The 9,271-nt window shown below is 44.1% G+C and overlaps 1 pseudogene; it reads left to right on the top strand.

Moving 5' to 3' along the window:
* Window positions 1–3,175: 3,175 nt before the first annotated feature.
* On the top strand, window positions 3,176–4,062 carry LOC133756531 (probable phosphoglycerate mutase 4; annotated as a pseudogene).
* Window positions 4,063–9,271: the final 5,209 nt, after the last annotated feature.

Genomic DNA, 9,271 nt, shown 5'->3' with positions numbered 1-9,271 from the left:
CAACCCTATGGGATTCATCATTGTTCACCTTCCCTCCCCAAAAGGTCTTCTCAGTTTCTCAATGCAGGCATTAGATTTGACTTCTTTCCTTAATCACCAGCCCAACTCCCCCCTACACATGCATTCATTATTCATTCATTTTCTTCCTCAATATATCCAAAATCCATCTAATTCTCTTCCCATCTGCTGCCATGGTCTTCCTCTTCACTGCCACTCTTAAAGTTTTCCTATACTTCTCCTGACCTCTGACGTTATCTCTTTTTAACTTTCTCACTGCAATTAGATCTTTGTTAAAATATATTTATTTCTTTATTTGAAAGGCAGAGTTACAGAGGCAGAGAAAGAAAGAGATCTTTTTTTTTTAAGATTTTTTATGTATTTATTTGACAGGTAGAGTTACAGAGAGTGAGCGAGAGAGAAAGGTCTTCCTTCCGTTGGTTCACCCCCCAGATGGCCGCTACAGCTAGTGCTGTGCCGATCCGAAGCCAGGAGCCAGGCGCTTCTTGGTCTCCCACGCAGGTGCAGGGGCTCAAGCACTTGGGCCATACTCCACTGCCCTCCCGGGCCACAGCAGAGAGCTGGACTGGAAGAGAAGCAACCAGGACTAGAACCTGGCACCCATATAGGATGCCAGCACCGCAGGCGGAGGATTAGCCAAGTGAGCCATGGCGCCAGGCCCGAGAGAGATCTTCTATCCAGTGCTTCACTCCCCAAGTGGCTGCAACAGCTGGAGCTTGGCCTATCTGACGCCAGGAGCCTGGAACTTTTTCCAGGTCTCTCATGTGGGTGGTAAGTACCCAAGCACTTGGGCCATCTTCCACTGCTTTCCCAGGCCATAGCAGAGAGCTGGATCAGAAGTAGAGCAGGCAGGGCTGGAATTGGAACCCATATTGGATGCCAGCACTGCAGGCAGTGGCTTTACCCACTATTTACCCCAGTTAGATATTTTTAAAAAATGAATTGCAGTTTTCAGAGTCTTGTTGTCTTTTTTTTTTTTTTTTTTTGACAGGCAGAGTGGACAGTGAGAGAGAGACAGACAGAAAGGTCTTCCTTTTGCCGTTGGTTCACCCTCCAATGGCCGCCGCGGCCGGCGCACCGTGCTGATCCGAAGGCAGGAGCCAGGTACTTACCCTGGTCTCCCATGGGGTGCAGGGCCCAAGGACTTGGGCCATCCTCCACTGCACTCCCTGGCCACAGCAGAGAGCTGGCCTGGAAGAGGGGCCACAGGGACAGGATCGGTGCCCCGACTGGGACTAGAACCCGGTGTGCCGGCACCGCAAGGCGGAGGATTAGCCTAGTGAGCCACGGCGCCGGCTAAGTCTTGTTGTCTTTTAAATAGGTAGCAGGGGCTGGCATTTGACTTAGTGGTTAAGATGTATAAGATGTCCATGTCCCATATTGGAGTTTCTGGGTTCAATACCCAGATTAAGATCTTGATTCTAGCTTCCTGCTAATGCAGACCCTGGGAGGCAGCAGTGATGGCTCAAGTGAGAGAGAACCTGCCACTCACACAGGAGATCTGGATTGGCTTCTTGGCTGTTGGCTTCAGACCTTAGCCCAGGGTTGTTTTGGGCAGTTGTAGAGTGAACTAGTGTATGGCAATTTTCATCTCTGTCTTTAAAAAAATAATAAAAATCCCCCACCAATTATAGGCTCTGAAGTTCCTTCTGTATCCTATGTCACCCAGCCTTCTCCCCACTTTTACCTATTTAACTCTTATTTAACCTTAAGTTTGAGCTTACTACCTTCTTTGGAAAACCTTTATGAATTCTTTAGACCTGGTCAGCTACTCTTCTGTTCCCACAAAACTTACATTATTTTATGTTTATTGTCTGTCTTCATTATATGACAAGTTTCTTGGTATAAGGAACTGTGCCTAGTCCAATATTATGAGTGCTCTGAAAACATTCATTGAATAAATATATGAACTGATCCACTCACCAAAATTATCCACACTGATAAATCACACATATGTATACCTTATAGCCACAGAATAAAACATAGAATAGCAAAAACTTTAGGAGTGTGATTCTGTGACTCTGAAGAACAGAATTGTGAGCCTTTAGTGGCAACACATGATTATTTTTACTTTTAAAATATTTATTTATTTATTTATTTATTTGAAAGAGTTACAGAAAAGGAGAAGCAGAGGCGGGGGAGAGGGAGAGAGAGAGACAGAGACAGAGCAAGAGAGAGAGAGAGAGAGAGATCTCCCATCTGCATCTGCTGATTCCCCAACAGTCAGGACTGGGCCAGGCTGAAGCTAGAAGCCAGGAGCTTCATCCAGGTCTCCTACATGGTTGCAGGGGCCCAAGGACGTGGGCCATCCTCTACTGCTTTCCCAGGCACATTAGCAGGGAGTTAGATTGGAAGCAGAGCAGTTGGGACTCAAAACAGTGCCCACATGAGATGCCGGCACTGCGGGCAACAACTTTACCCGCTAAGTCTCAGCACCGACCCCAACATATTATTCTTGCTACAGAAAAAATGAAGCATGTAAAAAGGTGAGACGATGTATACATTCATCAGGAAACAAATGTTGAGACCCTACTGTGTGCCAGACCTTGTGGGAGGCTTTGGAAATAAAGAGATAATTAAGACCTGGTGATGGTTTGGCAGGAGTTGAAACTCAAGCGGTGATTGATTCACAGAATGCTACAACTGGGGAAGACACAAAGGAAATTGAATCCCTTATTTATAGAGGAGCTGTAGATAATTTCTACAATGCTTTTTGAATTACTCAGTATTTGCCTAAAAAGAGACTGCTTTTTTTTTACACACCCACACTTTACCCAGTCTTCAGATGATCTGCCTCCTTAAGCAAGGAACACTGTATCAAGAATAGTATGAGATCACAACCAACCTAAGTTCATCTTAGAAGGAAAAATATTGCATGATTTCCTAAAGTTGTCCAGGAGGAAAAATTTCTATTTGAATCCTGGCATCATAAATGCTTTAGAAAACATATAACAACTGTCTTCAAGGAAGAGTTAAAAATGATCCCTGAGAATCTCCATGAGCCCCACTTGGCACCACACCCCCAGCTCACCATTGGCTGCCTGCCTACAAGCTGCTGCTGCTCTGGCTTGGGGAGAGTAATTGGAACCTGGATAATTGATGCAATGACTGGTGCCTCAGTCCTGTTCTCCATGAGGAGGCAGGCAGGCACTACAAGATGCTGGCTTCGGGGCAGAAAGGAACAGCCTGGTCCCTCTGGACAGTACCGGATGCTATTGACCGGATATGGCTGCCAGCAGTGATAACTTGGTTCCTCAGTGAGTGGCAGTGGGGGCTCTGACTGGCTTCAATGAGGAAGAAACTGCTAGCAAGCACGGTGAGACCCAGGTGAAGATTTGGAGGTGCTCCTGTGATGTCCCACTGCCTCCCATGGAGCCTGACTATCACTTCTTTTTTTCTTTTTTTGAAGATTTTATTTTTTTTTTACTTGAAAGGTAGAGTTACAGACAGAGAGAGGGAGAGAGGAGAGACAGAGAGAAAGGTCTTCCATCCACTGGTTCACTCCACAAATGGCTGCAATGGCCAGAGCTGAGCCAATCTGAAGCCAGGAGCCAGGAGATTCTTCAGGGTCTGCTTTTCCAGGCCATAAGCAGAGAGCTGGATGGGAAGAGGAGCAGCCAGGACTTGACCCGGCCTCCATCTGGGATGCCGGCACCACAAGTGTAGGCTTAGCCTACTGTGCCATATTCCTGGCCCCTGACCATCACTTCTATAGCAACATCAGTAAGGATCACAGGTAAGCAGACCTCACTGAAGATCAGCTGCTCTCCTGGGAGTCTAAAGGACAACCATAGTCAGAGCTCCACGCTTTTAGAATGAAGAAATCATGCCCCCAGATCAAGGAGGGGAAACAGGTACTGACTGTAGTCCAAGGCAAGAGCTTCAGGCCACTATCAATCATCTGGAGGCTCTCTCTGAAGAGACTTATCAAGAAGCTGAACCTGCTGACTGATATTCCATTGTCTGTGGGTTGGCAAGAACTTGAAGCCCATCAAGCCCATGCACTTCCTGGGGGATGAAGAGACCACGCATATAACTATGTAGGCACGCATCCCCTGCACATGTCACACTGACCATATCTGTAGGTGTCTTAGATTGTAGCAACAGATGGGGACTGTAGTTTCTGTTTTCCTTTTAGCCATTTGGTCTCTTGCACCCACTCTCTTCATGGAATCTATGCAGGGTGGTACCTCTGAGGCATGAGCTCTCAGTCCAAGCTGAGGGAAGGCTCCTCTTATCCAAGCGATTTGACAGGAAGAAACTCCACTTTTTTCTCATGCTTTGTTTGAATAGGGATAGAGAGTAGGGATAGGGATGGTAGGTTAGGTTAAGGCATAACCAATGGGGAGAAGCAAGAAAGCCTATTGTGTTCCCAGAAGCCAGACCTGCACTCTTCTCCAGTTGGGTCACTGTCTGAGGAGGGGTTGGTGGAGGCTCTAGTTATCACAGTGGAAAGTGAATGTTACCTGCATGGTGATTTTTAAAGATTTATTTATTTGAATGAAAGGCAGAGTTAGAGAGAGGTAGAGGCAGAGAGAGAGAGAGGTCTTCCATCCGATGGTTCCCTCCCTAAATGGCCCCAATATCCGGAGCTGGGCTGATCTGAAGCCAGGAACCAGGAGCCTCCTCCTGGTCTCCCCGGTGCAGGGGCCCAAGCACTTGGGCCATCTTCCACTGCTTTCCCAGACCATAGCAGAGAGTTGGAATGGAAGTGGAGCAGCCAGGTCTTGAACCGGGGTCCATATGAAATGCCAGCACTGCAGGCAGTGGCTTTACCCTCAGCACCACAGCACTGACATCCTGCCTGATGATTTTTTAAAAAGGAAATAAAAATACCTTCCTCTGTGGCCCCAGAGAGGCTGGCTCTGAAAGGTTGGGATCAAGCTTGAATTAAGTTTATGTATTGCATTTATATTTATAAGAACAAAACAAAGCAAAATAAAAACAAACAAGAAAACCCTTCTGGGGTTTTTAGTGGTGGTTAAAATAGTCCCACATATGATCACCAGAAAATAAGCCATCCCTCACAGCACTGTGGGATAAAGCTTGACCTCCAAAGGGTAGGAGTACATCTTGCTGTATTTCCTAGGATCCCTCTTCTGCCTTATTTAATGGAGGTGAAATGCCTCTTGATCATGTCCAAGCATGTCTTTTGCTATTGGATTGTCAATCATGTTCCAATTGCTTAACCCGTTCACATGGGCCTAGTACTCTTTTTTTTTTTTTTTTTTTTTTTTTTGACAGGCAGAGTGGATAGTGAGAGAGAAAGAGAGAGAGAGAGAAAAGTCTTCCTTTTTGCCGTTGGTTCACCCTCCAATGGCCACTGCAGCCGGCGCACCGCACTGATCCGAAGCCAGGAGCCAGGTGCTTCTCCTGGTCTCCCTTGCAGGTGCAGGGCCCAAGCACTTGGGTCATCCTCCACTGCCTTCCCGGGCCATAGCAGAGAGCTGGCCTGGAAGAGGGGCAACTGGGATAGAATCTGGCGCCCCAACCGGGACTAGAACCCGGTGTGCCGGCACCGCAAGGCGGAGGATTATCCTGTTAAGCCATGGCGCCGGCCCTAGTACTCATTTTGAGTGTAACTGTACTGAGTCTTTCTTCCAGATCGGTATAATAAAGGAGTTATGTGCAATATTAAAAAGGTCATTGATTAAAATCATTAAACCAGATTAGCAAGATATAGAGAATTTGATTACAAAATTGTTTGACTTCTCATTGAGAAAAAAATAGTTTTTAAAAAGAGACTGCTTGATGGTGTTATGAAATTAATATTAAATTCTTGTTTTAATGGATGTTTTAGGAGTTTGAGTAAAGCGACCATTTGTGCACATTTAATGTTTCTATGTCAAAGACAGGCCAACTGGTCTGCCCCAGGTGAGGTAGGAGGAAGTGGACTGTCGGAGGCTGTTTTTCTTGGATGAAGTAGACTTTATTCACAGGGTGTGTGCTGTACCATAGAGACAAGAGAAAGACAGCCTAGAATTAAAAGGTTGAAAATAGCCACATCTTCAAGTCAGAAAACCCAAAGTGTTCACTTTATGGAGGACAATCGATGCCTTAAATATCTTCATGTCATTCACATGCCACCTGTTTCCTGGAGCTCTGCACAGCCAGGGGTGGGGCTTCACACATGCTGTTCTATATTTAGAGGGTCCTTGACCTTAAGAGACCTCACATGTGTGAAAAGTTGTACAGTAGAGGTTAAATAGATTGGCCATTGATGATAGTTGCTACATTATAATATTATATACATATGTATATGCATATATATCCCTATTACCTTTACATATATATTGTTTCAATACTGGTTATTATATGCATATTACTAATATCACTATTATATATGTGTTACATATAGACATATATACATTATATATTACATACACATGTTTATATATATATGTGAGTATATACTTCTGCATCAACATTATTGTAACTCCTGACAGCAAGCTTGCTAAAAAATCAGACTCTTCCTTTTGCAACCATGAGGCATGATTTTCCCTGCCTTTTAGATTTTATAGTCTCTGAGGGGGTACTATACATTTTTCTTTTTTGATTTTTTGATAGTGACAATGTTCCTGTTCCTTTAAGTAGAATTGCTAAAGGTTCTATCTCAAAGACACTAACAACGTTTAACTTAAATGTTGCTCTCACATGATCTGGAATGTGGTGGCATTTAAATTAGGCATGCTCACCAAAGCACTGCACTTTCTCATTACAAAAGCACCGAGGCTTGGATGATGGATGATGGGGGAAAGTCTCTAGGCAGAAATTGGTATGCATTCTCATTGCTAATAGCGCTTACTTCCTTTCACATATATTTTGAGACTTGTGCCTTCCTCCCTTCTGCTTCTCACCATAGTAGCTTGTTTTAAGTGTGAGGTTTATTTCTTTTCCCAATTTTCAGCTTCTGGAGGGTAAGGACTATGTATTACATTCAAGGCTTATTGGCTATTATATTTGATGCTATTTAGAAAATGTAAATGATTTTGGATCTATTTATAAATATAATTGCCTCTGATTTGGGATTATTACCCCAGTTTTACAGGTGAGGGGAAAGAGGCCTATGGTTCATTGGGCACTTGCCCAAGTTCTCATTGCTAATCTGTAGTGAGGCCAGGATCAGAAGTCAGTGTGATTACAGAGCCTGTATTCTTAGTCCCATCACATTCTCTCTGTAAGCTCTACTTCTCCTCCCATAGCCTCACAATCCTTAGCATTTAACAGCATATTGTACCATGATAATTACTCAAACATTTCTTGTGCAATTGAAGTACACCCTTATGTAGACTTGTTTGCCATGTGAACATGCCTTCAAGGAAGTGCAAAGCAGAGCAGACGCATGGACAAAGAGTATGTGGGACCTAAATACCCCTCACTGCTTCCAGCACAGAGGGGAAAGACCTCAAAATGACCTCAAATTAATTTTGCATAAGTGGGACAAAGAATTCAAAATGAGCCTTGCCAACTCACTTGAGAGATGGCTAGAAAAGGATTTGGTTCCAACTGAGCAGAAATTCAATTTTGGCATTAACTCAGCTCAGAAATAAGGTCAGTTTTTAAAATCAAGTCCTAAGGAAAGGCTGGGTGTCACAGGTGATTATCTTCAAATTTCCCCAGCATCCCAGGGGACCCAACATTAGTATCAGAGTGCTTTTCCTGAGAGCATTTGTATAAGCATTGATTAGTCATTTTCCCAACTTACTTTTTTACATTTGCAGGGTTTACTCTAGTGCACCATACCACCAGGTTTTCTCAGGTCATTAAAAAATCTTATTTCCCCACAGCAACAGTTCTTTGTTTGTGTTCCTCTTTGGAGCAGACAAGCCATCATTCTTGGTGTTCTTAAGGAGGCAGCCAATTATGGATTTTTATAATTAGGATCCTGAAACATAACATTTGAGACAGACTCACTTTCATCCAGAGATCCCTAGGGCATAATCTAATTACCAACAAGATACAGTGCCCATAGTCTTGCAGAGAATTCTGGAGTAAAAGCTCCATATTGACCAAAGTCATGAATAATTGATCACTAGGTCATGAGCCAGCATTGATTGAACACAAAAGAGTGTTAGATATGCCACAGGATGTAATAAAAGGATGAAGATTCTTAAAGGATTCTCCCAGTGGCTGGGTGGGGCTAGTTTCCCATCTGCTTTTTCTGAAGCCATAAGGGAGTGAAGATACCCACAGACAGGTTCTGTCAATCCCTCTGTGTGAGTGGTAATAGAAAATTCCCTAAGAGGGAGAGAGTTGAGAGCTGAGGAAAGAGCCAGGATGTACATTTTATTGGGAGTTCTTGGATGGGAGACTTGAAGGCCAGTTCTTTGGAGGTCAACACAATGACAGTGTCTCATAGAGCACTTTCTCCCTAGTGAGAGTTACACAGCCCTTTACCCGAACACCACTCAGTCCAGGGGTTTGTCTATTCATACTTTGGTTCCCCTTGGAATACTTGGCTGGCTTAACATTCCAACCTTGTAACCTTCCTGGATCTGGCTATTCCTGGTGCAAGAATGCATAAAGCACTTGCTCTGTCCTAAACTAAGCCTAGGGTTACCTCTTATGTCACTTGGGGTGTTTCTGGTCACAAAAACTGGCTTGAGTCTCCATGGCTCTGGTGTGACCCAAATGAAATGCTAAGTACTATTGAAAAATGGATCATTTTGTTGAGCACAGTTTTCAGCCATTCATTTCTTCATTTTACAAATATTTAGAGAGTGCCTATCATGTTGCCTGGCACTGTCTTAGGTGGGCAGTGAGCAAAACAGACAAAAGTCTCTGACCTCCAGGTGAAATAAAGAAAATTGTGTCAGACTATAATATGCTGATGATGTTAAGCCTCAAGGGAAAAAAAAGGCAAAGAAAGGAAATACAAAATACATGAGGAGTGTGAGGAGAAGAGTTGCAATTTTGGAAAGACTAGATAGTAAAGACTAAAGAGAAGGGAACACTTGGGTGAAGGCCAGAAAGAAGTGAAAGAGTGCACATGAGTGGGAAGTTATACTGGGCAATGGAGACACAAGAACACCACTGCGGCCAGAATGGCTGAGTTGAGTGAGGAAGGGGAAAGCAGTAGGAAATAGGGTCAGAGAGGGGATTGGAGGAGGGAAAGAATAGGTTGGAGGCAGTGCTGCATGGGGAGAGCTTTTAGGCCACTGAAAGGACTTTGACAACTACTCTGAGGTAGATAGGAGCTAATGGCATCTGTTTTTTTAAAAATATATTTATTTTTGGGCTGGCGCTGTGGTGT

The sequence above is a fragment of the Lepus europaeus genome, chromosome 3, assembly GCF_033115175.1.
Source record: "Lepus europaeus isolate LE1 chromosome 3, mLepTim1.pri, whole genome shotgun sequence".
In the NCBI taxonomy this organism is placed as follows: domain Eukaryota; kingdom Metazoa; phylum Chordata; class Mammalia; order Lagomorpha; family Leporidae; genus Lepus; species Lepus europaeus.
This window is presented reverse-complemented; position numbering and strand designations above follow the sequence as displayed.